General features: G+C 37.4%; 1 protein-coding gene across 8 annotated transcripts in view; it reads right to left on the reverse strand.

Annotated features, from left to right (window-relative positions):
• The window catches only part of myt1lb (myelin transcription factor 1-like, b), a 262,765-nt gene extending 255,267 nt beyond the window's left edge, over positions 1 to 7,498 (reverse strand). For 7 of the 8 annotated variants that reach the window (XM_051723183.1, XM_051723180.1, XM_051723181.1 and 4 more), the window contains exon 1: positions 6,958 to 7,107. The gene's annotated coding sequence lies outside the window, so the exon portion shown is untranslated. Of the gene's footprint in view, positions 1 to 6,957; positions 7,108 to 7,372 lie in introns of those variants that run through there. The other variant, XM_051723176.1, reaches the window with a different exon arrangement.
• Between the last annotated feature and the right edge of the window lie 11,733 nt (positions 7,499 to 19,231).

Consider the following 19,231-nt stretch of genomic DNA (forward strand, 5'->3'; position numbering starts at 1 on the left):
TCTCATAGATCCACACCGCAAAGTCATGATGGAGGAACACACACACATAGTGCTCCCAGAACTGTGTGACGCACTGTTATTTCCAGTCATGAAACAAATTATAAAGTGTTTTGTCTGCGCGTCCTAAACCGCAAGTATTTTATTAATAAAATAGTCACACAGTCGCTGCAATTTCCCCAGAAGTGACTATTTTGTTCATTATCCGCACATTGTTTTTGTGATATTCTGATTTTTCGCATAAATTAAATTCGCAGCTTGGATGGAAACATAGCTTTGGTACAGCATAGGAATCCCCTGGTTTGCATGGTTGCAAATGCAAACTGTACAACATTAGCCATGACATCCTGTATGTTGTTCCGTTCGGTATTGAAGCTCCCCAGGTGAACAGTACTTAAACCTTCATCATTTAAAAAAAAAAAATGTTTGAATACAACAACAATACAACAATCTCCTTTTTCACCTCTCATGATTTTGTAACCCTGATCACTATTAACAAATCCAGATTGTACACATAAATACCAAATTTATTGAAAATGTGTTTTAGGTTCTTAGGAAAGAAAGTTCAATGAAGAATTTATCTGATTTTGATAAATTATTGTTGAGAACAGTTCAAATATCTGGCTGAAGGAGACATTCTGGCAAATGTAACATGTTCAACACTTATAGTGATTAAGAATAAGTAATTTAAAAGACACTTTATTGATCTATTCTTTAAAACTAGATTTTGTTTTTTTGTTTTTTTGTTTTTTTGGAATGAAATCAACCCCCCCCCCCCCCCCCCATCCTCTTTAAACAGAAACATATACATAGAAATCAGCCATAAACTGTTAGCTGGTGATGTTTGACTTTGGATCATGAGCAAGCAGAGGAAAGACACTCTCCAGCATTTAATTATGACAATAATAACAATGATGATGATGATAATGTGTGATCTACCTATTGAATACAGTCGGAAGTTAATGAATAGTGCAAATTACAATCGCCTATACACACTAACTGCAATACATGGTAGAATTACACTTTGCAGTGTTTTTGAATCTGAGGTATATCCTGTCAGATTTAGTTTAATGTTAACCAAGACATAATTCATCTGTTCTGATTATATTTGCTTTATGAGAAATTTTCTTTTTCTGTAGCAGACAAGAGAACTCATCTGATTTCTTTAAAAATACTGAGTTGTGCAACATTAACAGCTCATTTTCTGTTTTCTTGGTAGGGTATTTCTTTTCCTTAAATATATTAACAGCTACAACAGTAATCATAATATTACTCAAACATGTTCTGTTTGCATTCAAGGTATAATTTAAAGTTTTAAAGATCATATTGATTTTATCTTGACTTTCTTTACATATGTGCCCTTGTGGTAATCCAAAAGTAATGAAAGGTAATCTGGTTACATTACTTTAGTATTGATGAGATTTGATTACATTACCCATTACATTTATTGTTAAGTAATCGGTAATCTGTAACGGATTACATTAAAAAGTAACCCTCCAAATCCAGACCATATGTATCAAAGTATCTGTGCTATTGAACAAAACAAACCAAGCCCGCAGAAGCTTCTGGAGACAAAGGTTTTGACCTGAGAGACATGTTCACCCATCACAACGTCAACATTTACACAAATCACTCTTTACGGGTATAGAGCAGTGTGCTTCGAGAAATGTCAAACACAAAGTAGGGTTACTTCCTATTCTACAACAATGCAATAATACAGAACAAAACATTCACAGTTGCATTCAAAACAAACTACTAATTCAGGAATCTCTGTACACATAGTTTTCTATTTCTGAACAACTGAACATTACTCTTTCACCATACTGTACTTATTTAGCATTCTCTCCACTATAAATTTCTGATTTATTACACTGTAAAAATGTGCTTCATGTGGTAACATCAAAATAAAATGTTTTTATTTGTGTCTAAAATATGATTTAATGACTAAATTGACTACACTTTGTTAAGCTACACCAGCAGAAGTCAGTTTTAGAGATCACATCAAGTTCCTTAAGGTAATATTTTTGATAACACTTTACATTAATTTTCCCTTTGTTAAGGGTTTATAAAGAGGTTAATTAATGACTATTAATTCATTTACAAATGCATTATAAATCAGTTATATGCATTTATAACAAGATGAAGGGTGACTTTCATGCAATACCTGCCAAATAGTGATTTTACCTTACATGTTACAAATACTTAAATCAGAATTAGAATCAGAATGAGCATTATTGGCAAGTATGATTACACACACAAGGAATTTATCACGGTGGCAGAAGCTTCCAGTGCAAGAGAATGCAATGTAGAATACAATGCATACAACATATACATTTAAACATATACATATAGTGACATAAAAAATAAATAAGATATAAAAGAGAAAAAATAGAAATATACAATAGTGCAATAATGTTGTTAGAATATTTTATATACAGATATGTGCAGATGATGTAATGTATTGAAGAAGAGGTAGGATATGTTAAAGAACATATCGGATATCGGAAGAACGAGATATGGATATAAGTAGGAATGGATGGACTGAATATTGCACATGGTTGTATTGACCAAAGGAAAGCATTTGGGGGCAGTTTTAACTGTTCTTGAGATGGATGGCCTGAGGGAAAAAACTGTTCCTGTGCCTGGCTGTTCTGGTGCTCAGTGCTCTGTAGCACCGGCCAGAGGGCAACAGTTTGATACAGTTCTAGCAGGGTGGGTAGGGGAGCACCAATAATCCTCTCAGCAGTCCGAACTATCCTTTGAAGTCTTCTGATGTCTGACTTGGTAGCTGAACCAAACAAGCCAGTTATAGAAGTGCAGAGGACAGACACAATGACTGCTGAGTAGAACTGTATCAGCAGCACCTGTGGCAGGTTGAACTTCCTCAACTGGCTAAGGATGTACAACTTCTGCTGGGCCTTTTTTTAAATTGAGTCTATGTGGGTCGCCCACTTCATGTCCTGTGAGGTAGTGCCCAGCAATGGCCAGCTGTTCAACCTACCTTCTGTATGCAGACTCATCGTCATCTTGGATGAGGCAGATGACTGTAGTGTCGTCTGCGAACTTCAGGAGCTTGAAAGAGGGGTCCTTGGTGGTGCAGTCATTTGTGTAGAGGGAGAAGATTAGTGGGGAGAGTACATATCCCTGGGGGACACCAGTGCTGATTGTACATGTGCTGGAGGTGAATTTCCCCATTCTCACTAGCTGCTGCCTGTCTGTCAGAAAGCTGGTGATCCACTGATAGAGAGAGCCAGGAACAGAGAGCCGGGTTAATTTAGTCCATAGGAGAGCGGGGTTGATGGTGTTAAAAGCCAAACTGAAGTCAACAAATAGTATCTTTGCATAAGTCCCTGGTCTGTCTAGATGTTGAAGTATGTAATGCAGTCCCATATTGACTGCATCATCCACAGACCTGTTTGCTCTATAAGCAAATTGAAGGGGATCCAGAAAAGGGTTCAGTGAAGTCCTTCAGGTGGGCCAACACCAGTCTCTCAAATGACTTCATGACCACAGATATCAGAGTGACGGGTCTGTAGTCATTAAGTCCTTTGATCTTGGGTTTCTTTGGGATGGGGATGATTGTGAAGCATTTGAAACAGCAGGGAACTTCACACTGCTCCAGTGATCTGTTGAAGATCTGTGTGAAGATATGGGCCAACTGGTCACCACAGGATTTTAGACAAGTGATTGAAACACCATCTGGGCCCTGTGCTTTTCTTGTCTTCTGTTTCCAGAAGACCCAGCACGTATCTTCTTCACAGATCTTAAGTGCATGTTGAGTAGAAGGAGAGGGGAAGAGGGTGGTGGCAGGAGGTGTAAATCTTTACGTGCTGTGAAGGTCGGAGCGGGTGTGGGTTGCATGACTGGGCTTTTCAAATCTACAGTAAAACACATTCAGGTCGTTAACCAGTTGTTGATTCTCTACAGTGTTGTGGGATGGTGTCTTGTAGATGGTAAAGTCTTTCAGACCTCTTCACATTGATGCAGGGTCATAAGCTAAAAACAGTTTTTTCAGCTTTTCAGAATAGCTCCTTTTTGCCACTCTGATCTCATTTGTCAGTCTGTATTTGGCCTGATTGTTTGTAAAGTCCTTATTTTTGCGGGTGAGGAGAAGTAATTTGTCTGTTTTGTTAGAAAGAGAGTGGAGATTCGCTAGATGGATGCTTGGTTTTCGAACCGCGCTGTCTGTGTTTGACCAGCACGCCAGCTTGCTTCCCTCGTTTGCGTCTTTTAGCATGCTTGTATAGCACCGCAGCTCCTCTGACTAAAATGTCCAACAGAATGTCCATATAATAAAAAAAACAGTAAAAGATTGTCTGCCATCTGCTGCTGAATATTCAGAAGCTCGTCTCTGGTGAAACTGATCAGAAATAAATTACTATACACAGGACAAACAAACAAAAACAGCAAAAGAACTGGAGAGCTCCATACCAAGGCAGCCATCCGCGGCACCATCTTAGCAGACTATAAAGGGATAGTTCACCCAATAATGAAACTTCTCTAATCATTCACTCACCCTCATGCCATCTAAGTTGGGCTGCAACTAATGATTATTTTGATAATCAATTAATCTAATGATTATTAGAATGATTATTCAAATATTCAGTGATTATTACAGCGATTAATCATTAGCTCTTAACCGATTATTCAACTTATGCCCCGACTTGAGAAGCAACATATAAGATATTTAGACTTTAAGAGAATATATCTTAAATATAAGTGTTTTGTATATAAGTGTATTTTTTCACTTGGTTATACTTCTGGAGTGCAGTAAAGAAAAAATACTTCTATTCAAGATCTATTCTCTAAAATCAAGTCTAAATATCTTATATGCTTCTTCTCAGGTGAATGCATCTTTTTTTAAAAGGATTTTTAGATATTTAAAAATATTTGTATTTTTAATATTATATTCAACATTCTCAGATAAAAATTGTTTCTTCTTCAGTATAGCTGCTAAAGTAAATGTACATTGTTTTAAAGGAGTTTTAGATATTTATATTGGAAAAAACAAGCCAAAACAAATCAAAAACGGATTTTGTTGCAGTGTATAATGGGGTGAAGACTACCCTCTCTCACCTTTCTGTTCACTTCAATCCATCTTTAATTCACAAAAAAACAAACTCATATTGTTTTATGATTCAATAAGTCACGAGTCATCACGTTATAATCTAGCTGCATTATGCGTGAGCTCTCGAGGGATGAGCGTCCCCGTGAAAGAGTGTGCATCAGCCACGTGCAGTTTCAGCCTCTCCCCCTTAGATCTGGACATTTGTGTAAGTCGTAGAAGAGGTGCTGACTGCACAGAGAAATGGCAGTTTTGGAGTTTGTATTTATTTACATGATCTGCTTCCGTATTATTTGAACTTTAATAAAGCTATAATGCATTAAATATAACTGCATTTAAGATGTAACGGCGGAGTGTTTCCTTTAAAGATGCTCAACACGCAAGTTTTGCTTCAGCGGAGTGGCAGCTCCAGCTCCACTTACTCTATTCCACAACGAGAGTGCGTCTTTATTTACTTATTTTGTATTTTTGCATTATAATTCCCCCATACTTTGCGATCTACATCACCTGAAGCTGTTTGGAAAGTTTAGAGTGCATCTGGACTGTGAGCTGTGTAATTCTTCCTCTCCACAGTCAGGCACGAACTGCAGTGCTGCTCTCGCGCGTCATCATTACAGTTTAATGTGATCTCGTGTTACATTAAATAAGATCAAACGACTGTTCGATTATGAAATTTTTTGTCGACAGTTCTTTATTGTTGACATTGTCGATATCGTCGACTGATCATTTCAGTCCTACATCTAAGATGTGTATGACTTTCTTTCTTCTGCTGAAAACAAATAAAGATTTGAAGCTCCAGAATGAACATAAAGGCAGCATAAAAGTAATCCATACCTCTCCAGTGGTTAAATCCATATTTTCAAAAAGTGTGGGTGAGAAACAGATCAATACTTAAGTCCTTTTTTACTATAAATTCTCCTCCCTGCCCAGTAGGTGGCAATATGCATGAAGAATGCAAATGGCCAAAAACAAAAGAAGAAGAATGTGACAGTGAAAGTAGAGATTGATAGTAAAAAAAAAAAAAAAAGGACTTAAATATTGATCTGTTTCTCTCAAAGTGATTGCATCACTTCAGAAGACATATTAAACCATTTGAGTCATATGGATTCCTTTAATACTGTCTTTATGTGATTTTTGGAGCTTCAAAGGTCTGGCCACCATTCACTTGCATTGTATGGACCTACAGAACTGAGATATTCTTCTAAATATCTTCATTTTTGTTCATCAGAAGAAAGAAGGTCATACTCATCTCGTCTTCAGGCTTTATTTTATGATACAGTATATGATGTGAATGAGCATGAAGACCAGAAAAGTGTCTTTGCAGAGGACTTTTGATAACTAGGACTAGGTAAGTTGGGAGTAGCACCATTTTTTGACATCAAAGTGACAAGGAAAGTGACAACACAAGTGAGTCAGACATTACAGTAATGAACAGAAATACAAAGTGGACTTTAGCAAAATAACATAAACCCTCCTTTTAATCAATACATATAAAAATGATGCTGCATTGTGACATATATCATGAATTAGGACATTTGATGTTTTTGATTAGTGTAAGTATGAATACCGCAATTGTATTTATTAAGCATTTATAACATGTAAGTTTAAATGCTCGCTATTTGGCAAGTATTGCATAAAAGTTAACCTTTTTATTTGTTGTTATAACCACATATCAATGATATATAATGCATTTGTGAATAATTTATTCGTCATTAATGAATCCCCTTTTTAAAAACCCTTAAGAAAGAAAGCATTCATGTAAAGTGTTACCCATTTTTAACTTTTATGTGTAAAATTGAAATAAAAAACACACTGTGTACAAGCTCAACACTGTTATATCAGAACCATGCAACCATGCAAAGCAATCCAGCAAGAATGAAAAATAAGTGACCCACCAGTCTCAAAAAGCTGTCTTGGCTCAAACTTTCTGATCTCCCTTGATGGTATTTTCCTCTTTCTATGCAAACTTGCACTCTTGATCACTCACACTGGAAAGTTCCTGTCTCCTGTATGCTAATCATTCTTCATGAGTTGAAGAAAGAGAGATGCACGAGGACAGAGGAAGAGGTGGTGGCAAGAAAAACAGAGACAGCCGGAGAAGCATGAGATGAGATAATGGTTCAAGGCAGGCAACCAATGGGCCTGGAGCTGAGAGAGAGAGAGAGAGAGAGAGAGAGAGAGGGTGAAAAAAATAAGAAATGGAATGGGGGTAGCACCAGTGAGGCGGAGCAAAGAGATGCAGGGATGTGGGCGCCATACTGAAGCAGAGAGATAGCAATGGAGCTATTTGAGCCACGTAGCTGTGCTTACCCTCAGCGTGATGCTCGCATCTTCAGCTTAACGCGCAGTCCTCCACCCATGCATGCATGGAAACAATAAAGGAACCCCACAATGAAGAGTATCAAGCCTCCTGGTACCATAGGATGTGAGTGTGGGTGTGTGTGTGTGTGAGAGAGAAGAGAGAGAGAGAGAGAGAGAGAGAGAGAGAGAGAGTTTGGAGGTTGGGCGAATGAGTGTTTCAGGAGGTAGGATGTGAATGCTTTTCCCTTTCTGTGTATCCTAGACTACATTTTCTCTCTCTCGCTCTGTGTGTGGTGTGTTTGCATGTGTTGCAAGCTGCAGACTGTCTCACAGCATCACTGCCTCCCATAGGCCCTCAGGTCTCTAGAGCCGAGCTGTGTGTGTGTATGGATGGGTTAAATTAGCTATAGTTTGGGGACAAATCTGTTCCCAGATGTTAGTTAAATCAGAAAAAAACTGTGTGTGTGTGTGTGTGTGTGTGTGTGTGTGTGTGTGTGTGTGTGTGTGTGTGTTTATTTCTTTTTCTTTTTATTTTTATTTTGTTTATTTTTTTATTATTTTTGTTGAAAAAATGCAAATGGTTTTCTTTAGTGGTAAGGTTAGGGTTTAGGTTATTTTTTAGGAAATGAGTTTCAGCCTCAGAGAGCATGACCACGGACCGCCCACAGTCCATCAAAGACTGTTTAGTCTGAGACAGACTACTTGTTTTAAAATGAATAGGATAAATTGGAATGCCCAGTATGGGGGGAGCAGAAAAGGAAGTACCACCTTTAAAGTATCTGCATTTAATCTGTAGTTACACTAACTATGTTACGATTTTTTGCGAAAAAAGGTAAAGCTTCAAAATAAAGCTGATGGAAACGCAAATTATCGATAACTGGGGATGTCATAAAATATAGATATATCGATTATTGATCTGCACATTATTTTATCAATATACAGTACTGTGCAAAAGTTTTAGGCACTTGGGAAAAATGTTGCATAGTGAGGATGTCTTCAAAAATAATGTCATAAATAGTTTTCATTTATCAATTAACATCATACAAAGACCAGTAAACATAAAAAATCTAAATCAATATTTGGTGTGACCACCTTTGCCTTCAAAACAGCACCAGTTCTCCTAGGTACACCTGGACACAGTTTTTCTTGGTTGTTGGCAGATAGGATGTTCCAAGCTTCTTTTTGCCACAGTTCTTCTATCTAATTAGGCTGTCTCAATTGCTTCTGTCTCTTCTTGTAATCCCAGACTGACTCAATATTCAGTGGGGGGCTCTGTGGGCTCATGCCATCTGTTGCAGGGTTCCCTGTTCTTCTATTCTGTTCTATTCTATTTGCAAAAGAAATGTTTGGGAGTTTAAAATGTATATTTCTTATTGACACACTAAAGCTTAAAATATAAATAACCATCTTAAGACAAATGTTTTTGTGAAGCATCTTATGTGCATAAGACTTTTGCACAGTACTGTATTTTTGAGGCATCAATATTTTAAATTTTGCCGAGATTTAAATTAGAAGCCCAATTTGCATGCTTCCAATTGTCTCAGTTGGCCATCTGTTTAACAGTCTGGTGTAATAGCGTTGGGAGACCACAAGATAATCGACAGGATGAGCTGAAGCAGCACAGGAGATGGTAGTCCACTCCAAAGTTATGAAAGTTTTTGTACTTCTTCAAGAATGAACAAAGTGACGTTGATGAGTTTGCAGGTTAGTGAAACTGGTGAAACTGCGCAAACTGGACAATTACAAATGGCGATGTTTATTATGCAGTTTCTCTGTATGTACAGTAGCCTTTAATAGGTCTTTCATTCAAGCTGTCAAACCACAAAACAACATACTTGTAACTGAAAATACATTGCGTAAGTTATATGAAAGATACATGTTCACAATAGATCATCCATTGATGGCTAGACTAATGATTTGGGTCGAATTTAATGGAAAACTATGCGTCTTGCGCTCCGTAACACTTCAGAATGTTGACGCTGAGCGTTGGCAGTGTGTAGACACCTTTTGTAGAAAATAAATAATTGTTTTGAATTTTAGAATGCAGCATGTCATCTACCAGATGCGTCCGGTGTGTGACCCACTTTGATTTACCCTGCCGCTCTCACTTTATTGAAGTGGTGTTGAGAAATATGTCTGAAGAGTACGAGCAGCCCTATTTATATCTGAAAAAAAAATCACAATATATATAAAGATAATAATCGGGAAAACCTTCCGATAATCGATGTGTGAAAAAGGCATCGATCCCAAACCTATCAATAACATTTCACAAGCGTCAACATAACATTTTTCCATTTAACTTTAGCGCATCAATCCTATGTCGACACGTCAAATGTGGTGAAAAACTAGTTTGGAAACAGTTTTTGTCGAGAAAAATGGCATTAGTGCAAAAAATGTACGCAGTGTCACATGACAGAAATACATCACATTTGTCCACACAACAAACAGCATAACAGAGAGGAACATTTGGACTGATGAGGAGACTCAAGTTTTCCTCAGTTTCATTAAAAACAATGACATTAACTTTATTCTTGACTGCGCGTTCCCGAGCCGGTAAAGATTATTTAACCTAACCACTAACCCTTCCCCTTCTCACTTGAATCTTGTGAGAATTTTGCAGAACAACATGTAGACACACAATGAATACGTTGTATTGTATGTATTTTAATGTCAGTACATTGTAGTCAAAGACACCTAATACTATAGTGCATGACTTGTAAGGTGGCACATTTTCACGTTTGCATTAGATAACCAACAACATTTATAAGCTTGTTTAAGTGTGATAAAATTGCACAGTAGCTCAACTGATAGAAAATTGCCTTTGCGATCCAAAGGACCAGGGTCGGAAACCTGAAGAGCTCGCGAGTCGACATGTGAGACGAAAGTGTCATAGAAGCACATGGTGACAAATTACGTGGTTGCTTCATTAATTGTGTTTTTCATCTCACACTTTTCTTTTTATGACACTATCGGTTAGGTTTAGGGTAGAGAGGTAGGTTTTATTCATTTAAAAACTTGAAAGATCTGTTTGGGAGAAAATTAAACTCACTTTTAGCGCCACACAGTGGACATTTCTCCACGGAACTGCCACGTTACATTAAAGGAACCACTTAATATAATTTTCCAAAACTGTTGCTACTGTCCCGTAATTTTCATGAGCTCAAGATATTATCCTGTCTAAGTGGGCGGTTCTTGGCCAGAATAAGATGCAATATGGACAAGACCTTTATTTCAGTTTGTTGCAAAAGGTCTGGCCACGCAAGACTACTAGTAATTATGTTTAGCTGTGTATAAAATCATTAAGTGTGTGTGTGTGTGCGTGTGCGTGTGCTTGTTCTTTGCTGTATTTAATGTAGTATTAGGGAATCTCAAACATTCACATATCTTTTGCATGCAGAAGAGAGCGAAGACTCAGATTTGCCGCTCAGAAGCAGTTGCAGCCCTTAATGCCACAGCTGGAGCAGAGCAGCCGGTCTCAAACCCTCCACGACTCATTAATGTCCTCTCTCACTCAGGGCTCTGAGCTCTGCCAAAGCACCAGCACCGTGGAGTGACAAGATAACTGGCTTAAGAAGCAGCCAATTCACACCAACCAACATCCCCTGCTAGAGCAGATATATGTGTCACCTCCCAGACAAAGCCAATGTTGTTCCCCTACACACACATTCACTGCGTAACACAAAGCAGATTACAGTCCATGTGTTGGGCTAGCGTGTGATATGTTGCTATTTTATTTTTAGGAAAATTGTGTGTGATTCTTATTTTTGTATGAAACATATGAGGAGGACAGAGGAAAAGATGCTGGTGGTTTAAGACATTTATCCTATACTTGATCAGGTCAATTGTACAATAGCTTCAATTTCAAACCAAATAATAATATTTTCGGCTGATAAAATGCATTTCAACACACAGTTCTGTTTTTTATACATCTATTAATCCTTGTTTTATTATGCTGCTGTTTAACAGTGATTCTCAACCGGGGGTATGCAAGCAGGTTTCAGGGGGTACTTGTTTTATTTTAACCTATAAAACAAAATGTATCATTTAAAATAAAAGTAATAGGGATTATGGGTAAAAATATAGATTTTCCAATTGACTGTGAATCTCTATATCAATTTTTAAAATCCCAAGACCAGTCTTTTAATATGCATTTTAAAATAAGTTAAGCACCAAGATCCTTTCACTGCGTGTTGAGAATAAAAGATTGGTTTGACTCTGTTTAATGTGTGTCCAAAGATGAGATCCATGCAATCCATTTGTCATTGATAATGTTCCTTTTAATAACATTTCTGTTCTTTACAGTGAGTTGTTGATAAAAACAACCAAAAAGAAACATTTTATTAATAGTAATAAAGAAGCCATGCCACTCCACTCTCATTCATTTGTGCTCAACCAAAACAAATAGCTGAACTGCTGGTTTTCTTAAAGAGACATTACCATTTTAGCACTTGTTCTACATATCTAAATACTTGTAAATAGTACAAATTGTGCATGTATACACTGATGATCCAAAACATTATGACCACCTGCCTTATATGCTGTCAGTCCTCCACATGCCACCAAAACAGCACCGACCCACCATGGACTCTACAAGACCCCTGAAGGTGTCCTGTGGTATCTAACACCAGGACATTAGCAGCAGATCCTTCGAGTACTGTAAGTTGCGAGGTGGAGCCGCCATGGATCGGACATGGTCCATTACATCCCACATATGCTCAATCGGATTGAGATCTGGGGAATTTGGAGGCCAGGGCAACACCTTGAACTCTTCATCATGTTCCTCAAACCATTCCTGAACAATGTGTGCAGTGTGGCAGGGCGCATTATCCTGCTGAAAGAGGCCACTGCCATCCGGGAATAACATTGCCATGAAAGGGTGTACCCAGTGGTCGATTTGTAATTCAAGGGGGATGGTGTTGTCAAAGTTTAATACTTATGGGTCATTGACAAATAAGGTTGTCTAAGGAGTTAAAATTAGAAATCTTTTAAAAATCTAGTTTAAAACGTGTCAAATTCTCAGAAATGTAATCTTTGTGTCCAATTTTGTTTCATACATTTTTGAAAAACCTTAATAGCATTTTCTACAAAAAATAGTTACAACTTTCAAATTGTCATGCGGTATAACCATCAAGTAAAAAGTATAATAATGCTTTCTTTGCACCTTGAATACATGAGAGTATAAACTTGATCATTAATTACCAAAAGGTTTTCAAATGAATTTTTCAAGCTAAATGTTTTTTTATATAAAACTTTTATGAATTTTTGACTCACAAATATCAAGTTTTTTCAGGGTTACACCACCTGATTTGAACAAAATGTACCTTTTCATAAAAATGTCACAATAAATATCAGATGTTTTTAAAACTTCACGCTCAGTCTTGAAGGTCTAAAGGTGTCCTCTCTGTTTTATGGTTTTCATGGTCAACATAAACAACAAAATGGCTACCTACATGTTGGTTACACTACGACTTTGTTTTGGTGGTGTAGGGCTTTACCGGTCGTTTAGATCAGTGTTACTATCAAAAATAATTAATAATTATTTCTGTAGTTATTAATTAATATTTAAATTAATTAATTGGATCTAACTCATTAAAACCTCATATGAGGCTCCAGTAAATGTAGTGTGCTACGTTTAGGAGCAAGTTTTGTTATTAGCAATAATTAATAATTATCAAAGATAATTATTAATTATTAAAATCAATAGAAAATTGATGAGAATCAATGTTAGCTTTTTTTAATCCTTTAAATCAACAATTATCAAAGATAATCGTTAATTGTTAACATCGATGAAACATTAATTACAATTAACACTAGCTTATTGATCATTCAAATTCAACAATCATCAAAGATAAATATCAATTATCAAAAATCAATAGAATATTAATAAGGATTAACATTGACGGGGCACCACCCTGAAATCAGGGACTAATAACCGAATATTAAAACAGTCTCAATATTAGATTGTTTTCTTAGGAAAATCGGCATCCGAAGAATATCAATTTCGGGAAAAAAAAACTATGAATGAAGGTTTGAATCCGAGCACTGACATCCCATCAGCATGACACAGGCGTATGAAAAACAAACCAAAACACTTCTCTTTGTAATATAAACAAAGTTTATTTATGCAGTAATATCAATTAATAATTAGTACAATGCAGTCAATAAACTTCCGACTTACAACTACAAACTAAACAGTGATATGACTAGATATGGAAATAAAATAATCCTATTACACATAGGTGTGTGTGTGACAGTGTGTGTGTGTGTGTGTGATTAGTAAGAGAGAGAGAGAGAGAGAGATGAGACGATTAAGTGACAGCCCGAAAGCTGATTTCGCGATAGCGGGAGAGAAAGCAGCTGTGTTCATCACTCAGAGACGCGGTTTTACGAGCGGGGCTCGTAAAAGTCCTGCGTTATTTGACTCTTTAATGGATGAACTCAGTTTCTGTTTCATCCGCGACGGCGAAATTGTACAATCCAATTTGGTTGGACCACAATACAGCAAAACAAATTCATGATAATTAATACCCTGAGTATTAATAATGAGCGGACATGGTGGTCCGTAAACTGTACAAGCAAAAACCTTGAAACACAAGAATAACACACTATAATATTCTATCTCTGCCCAGACGTAAACCTCTTACTTGAATCGCATGAGGACACAGGTAGAATGTGTTTTCCTCCGTCCTTTAACTCTGACCCGGTTCCTTGAGGCTCGGGTGATGACGGGAGGCCGTTTCCTCGCTCTGTCGGCGGGCGGTACGGCTGTTGATTCTCGGCGGGCTGGTGGAGAACTCAGAAATGTCGACTTGATTGAAGATGGAAGAGAAATCTTTAATCTCTTCACTTCTGTAGGTAAACGGATGAAGATGCGAATTGCTCGGCGGTCTCCTTCGGATCCGTTAGAGTGTTTGGTTGAACACAGAGTAATCTCAACTAGTCCAGCTAGATGGAGATTGTATGGCTACAGTTTCAAGTCGGACATTACTTCCTTGTGCCACGAGGTTGCACCGGAGAGAAGCAAAAGCTACGTCTTTATTCGGTGGACGAAGTCGCTGGAAGCGAATTCTGGACGCATTTCAGAATTATTTCAACTCCTGATGATGTCATGTTTGAGGGACATTCTGTTGTGTGCCTCATCCAATAGGAGTTGAGAATTCGATCCTTTAGTGAGCAAGGCTTCATGGGTCTGTAGTCTGTTTTGGACTCCCTTTGTTTGATTTTGGAGCGATTTTTATCAGTAAAATTTACGACTTAGAAGGTGGGGGCTTGAGTTATGTTTTTACAACTGTGTTAGGCCTGCTTTTGTCTTCTATCTGAATACATGAGGCCCAACAGTGGACAAAAGCATTTTTAAATATGAATCATATTTTAAAACAATTGTTTTAAAATAAACTGTTTAAATTGTTTTACATTATTTTTCAGGAATTTCAGCTTTTAATGAGACTTTAATGATATTTTTTTTCAGTCTTTTTTACAGACTCTTGAAAATATGAAAATGTGCTCTTCAAGTTAATGGTTTGTGTGAATTGCATTTTTTATGTATTTATAATTTAATAGATCTGGACACAAATGTGTCACTTCATTGACTCTTAGGACACATGGCCATAATATGCACCTGTTACCCTATGTTATTGTATTTTATGATGAATTCTGTGAAAAGAATCCCTGTTATGATCATGAAAAAGTTTTTTTTTTTTTTCTAGATCATTCACCCATTGTCACAGACACGCATTTTTTCTACTCCAATAACTGAACTAGTAAAAAGTTTGGGCTGTTTCTATGAAGGATGCTTAAACAGTGGTGTAACAGTTGTTCAGCACACAAAAGCGTTTTATGGGCAAAACCCCGAAAATTGCTTGAGTTAAAAACTTACACATTGTAACTGAACACTTGTCATAGCAATATCTTACATTCTGTTCTCTCTCTTTTTTTTAAAGAAAGACAAAGATTTCCTTCTACTATTCCCTTGGCCATTTTTGAAAGTGGCAGAATATTTCCTAACTGTTCAAATGACAAGGTTTGATAAGGGGATTTCACCTATAGAAATCTGTCAACTTTACACATGTCGAAACCATCATTACAAATTTTTGTGACTTGTGCCACAGTAGACCTTCTGTCGGTTCAGACCAGATGGGATAGCCTTTGTTGCCCCCACGCATCGATGAGCCTTGGGAACCCAACACCCTGTTGCCGGTTTGTGGTTTGTCCCTCCTCAGATGACTGTCAGTAGGTACTCACCACTGCTGATCAGGAGCAGCCCACAAGCCTTGCCATTTCAGAGATGCTCTGACCCAGTCGTCTGACCATATCAATTTAGCCCTTGTCAAAGTCGCTCAGGTCTTTACTCCTGCCTATTTCTCCTGCATTCAACACTTTGACTATGAGAACAGATTGCTCGTTTATCATCTAATCTACCCAGACCTTGACATGTGGCCTTGTAAGGAGTTGATCGTTATTCGCTTCACCTATGAGTGGTCATAATGTTTTGACTGATCTGCGTATATATACACAAATTGTCTTCCAAAATGTTTGTAAAGTATATGTTTTGCAATGTACCAAGTAAGATGATCCCCTGTATAATTAATAGCATTGCCTTATTTGGCCCTGTTTTGTTGTGTTTTTCGTTGCTGATGAATAAATGTCATAAATTATATTTATATATTTACATATATAATGATATTTAACCTTTGGTTCACATCTTTGGTTTTGTGTCGATGAAGGGGTGCTTAAGTCTTACCGATGGTTCTTTGAGGGTGCTTACGGCAGAAAAGGTCGTAAAACACTGCTTTATAAGATATACTGGACGAAGCGGTAACCTACAATTTTGCTGATGTAAGTTGATGTATTCAGGTTGATTCAGTGATGTTAAATAATATTTCTGTTAATCAAGCCTTATAATTAAGATGTTACCAATTTATCTGTGTACCATGTACTTACATTTCATTTAATTTTGAAAAAGGGCAGTGGTGACTCAGCAGTTAATGCTCTGGATTACTGACCAGAAGTTTGGAGGTTCAAGCCCCAGCACTGCCAAGATACCACTGTTAGGCCCTTGACTCTATCTGCTCCATAGGCACCATATCATGACTTACCCTGTGCTCTGACCCAACCTTAGCTGTGATATGTGGGAAATTTCATACAATTCAAAAATAATTTCGTGATGTGTGACAAAAATAAAGGCTTCATCTTAAAAGTTTTGATTAAAAATTAATCAATCTTATTGCACTATTTTACCCGATATTTGTTTGTACTTTATACGTTTTAGGCTTAATAGAGTATATCACGTCATTAGCTTAGCAACACGCTAACATCAAATAGCGCTATTTTATGTGTCGCGCATGACATACAGGGTTGCAGCATATGAAGAGTGTTCCAGATCAGTTACTTATGAGGTTCCATTTTGGCTAGGATTCTACCTAAGAAGGCAGCTGCCTATGTAGGCAGGAGACAGCACTAGGTTTTGTAATGCGCTTTTGTTGCCATTTTAATTGTCAGCACTTTTACAGTAATTTGTTTTAAGTGATAATTCTCTGCATAATTTGCTGAGATTTTATTTCTTTTTTTCCCCTCATATCAAGTGTTCCGTGGCCAGGTCCAGGGCAACCACTACCTATAAGCAGATCACACAGTCTACATAGGGCACCAACCCCCTAGGGGGGCACCATCTTATCTTGGAGGGGGTAACTAAAAAGTCCACCAGCTGTCCTTCCCCGCACATTATACACTATTCAAGCACCTGATTGATTTGCTCCACCACCACCCCCCTTGCCCTCATCACTTCTTGAATCTTTTTGCATCAGTCGATTGATGCCAGAGGTTTCTCATTGAAAGCAAATCCTTGGCTTGGCAGATGTTCATGGAGTGGACAGCTCCTGGCAAAACAAAACCCCAGAGCAGTAATACAAATAGAGGAGAGTGAAGGAAGACAGTGACAGAAGCAGCCCTGGGTATACTTTATGACCGATATTAAACTGATAATTAGCTGAAATACAGCTGAATGTTGGAGGGTGTTAGAGAAATATAGGTGATGATGACTGTAAATAGGTCTCTGTAATGAAGGCATGGGGCATTCTTGCTTTGATTTGATGGGTGGTGTATGGCTACAGCATGTAAATATTTTAGGAACTAGGTCAGGTTTTATAGCCCACCACAAAACAGACAGTGAGCAAAAATAGACATTTAGATCATATAAAGTTTGCACTGCTTACAGCTGAAATCCAACGCCACTGCCAAAGATTAATGAATCGAACATTACTATATTTGAAATGGAAACTTACTAAAGCAAAGACGATTACACAGTAGCTGGGTAGCGTCTGAATTTATCATACTGAAATAATATGCACTATATAATGCTAGTTAATGTAAATACTGACAATCAGGAAACCTGAATCATTGTCCTATTCCAAGTTTTGCACAGCAAGAGGGTGAACGTGCTTTGCTTCTCCATTCTATTTTGGGTTTGAATTAATAATGCAAATGTATTAAAATTCACATACACTTTTTGTGCAAGCATGGCTGATTTGTTATGGAGTAGAAGTCTCAGGCACACACCAGATAAAAATCGTCCAATCAGAGTTGAGTGTTTTAATATACAGTGAAATGCAGTGGAAACAATTCTTGGTAAATGCTTTGAGATACCTGACAGTATAATTCAGCAAGCACAGCAACATGTACACGCATGAAGATACAGTGTTAGGTTTGAGACGTAAACTCCAAATAATGTTTAACACTCCTACTTGTTCAATCCCCTAAGCAAACACACACACACACACACACACACACACACACACACACACACACACACACACCTCTGTCTGTCTCCTTTGCTGCCTTTAAACCCATGGCATACGACCTTCTGTTAAATAGATAAAGAATGTGCTTATCAGTCATGCAAATGAGGCTGAATTCATTTTGCACAACAGATGGTCTCATAGATAATGATGATGGAGGAGAGAAAATTGTCTCTTGTGCAGTGGTCATGGCAACGGAGCCCAGAGTAATATCAATAACAAGCATGGCACATAATAAGGTTGTCAGTCCCGCAAATCAAAGTCTGTCACTAAACTGAACCGGGGAAGACCTCAGAAGATGTTTACCACGGGCACTTTTGATTCTTTAATTTAGATAAAATGAGTTGTGTATGTGCTGAAATTTGAGCTTAAATAATTTTATAGTAGTATATTACTCAGTGGTACATAATTAGGCACACTATTACTCTTGCTCAAACTTAGGATTTTGGGTTTTAACAACATCCCTTACCCCAAGTATTAAATTTTAGTGAATAGAATATGGACAAGAATGATATTCTCAAATCATGAGGCTTGTTGAGGAGAGGTGAGACATTACTTTTTTAAGCAATGAAGAAGGGACCTGAGCCATATCTAGAGACCAGAATATAATAGAGACTTTGACTAAGACCAGGAAGTAACTACCCAGAACACCACAGCAACTGTATAGTAACACACTTAAAACCACACAAAACACCTTAACACCATTTTCCATGGACAAGCGCCTCTCACATGTTCATCAGAAAATATAAAAATGTAGTTAGGCTATACTATAAATTATCATGGAATTATTTACTTTTCACCCTCCTCTTCTGCACTCATTCCATTGCACTATTTAAAAGCTTAGGTAACACTTTATAATAACTTTCATTAATAAATCATTTAAAAACATTATTTATTGATTAACAGATCATTAGTTAATGTATATTCAGATAGTATATTCAGATGCTTTTTAATGTTTACTAATGAATTTAACTAATATTAAAGGGGTCATGAAATGTTCAAAGAGTTCTCATCAAAAATCATCCATGTGCAGCAATGACAGCTTTGCAGATCTTTGGCATTCTAGCTGTCAGTA

Source organism: Myxocyprinus asiaticus, chromosome 17 (assembly GCF_019703515.2).
Source record: "Myxocyprinus asiaticus isolate MX2 ecotype Aquarium Trade chromosome 17, UBuf_Myxa_2, whole genome shotgun sequence".
Taxonomy (NCBI): domain Eukaryota; kingdom Metazoa; phylum Chordata; class Actinopteri; order Cypriniformes; family Catostomidae; genus Myxocyprinus; species Myxocyprinus asiaticus.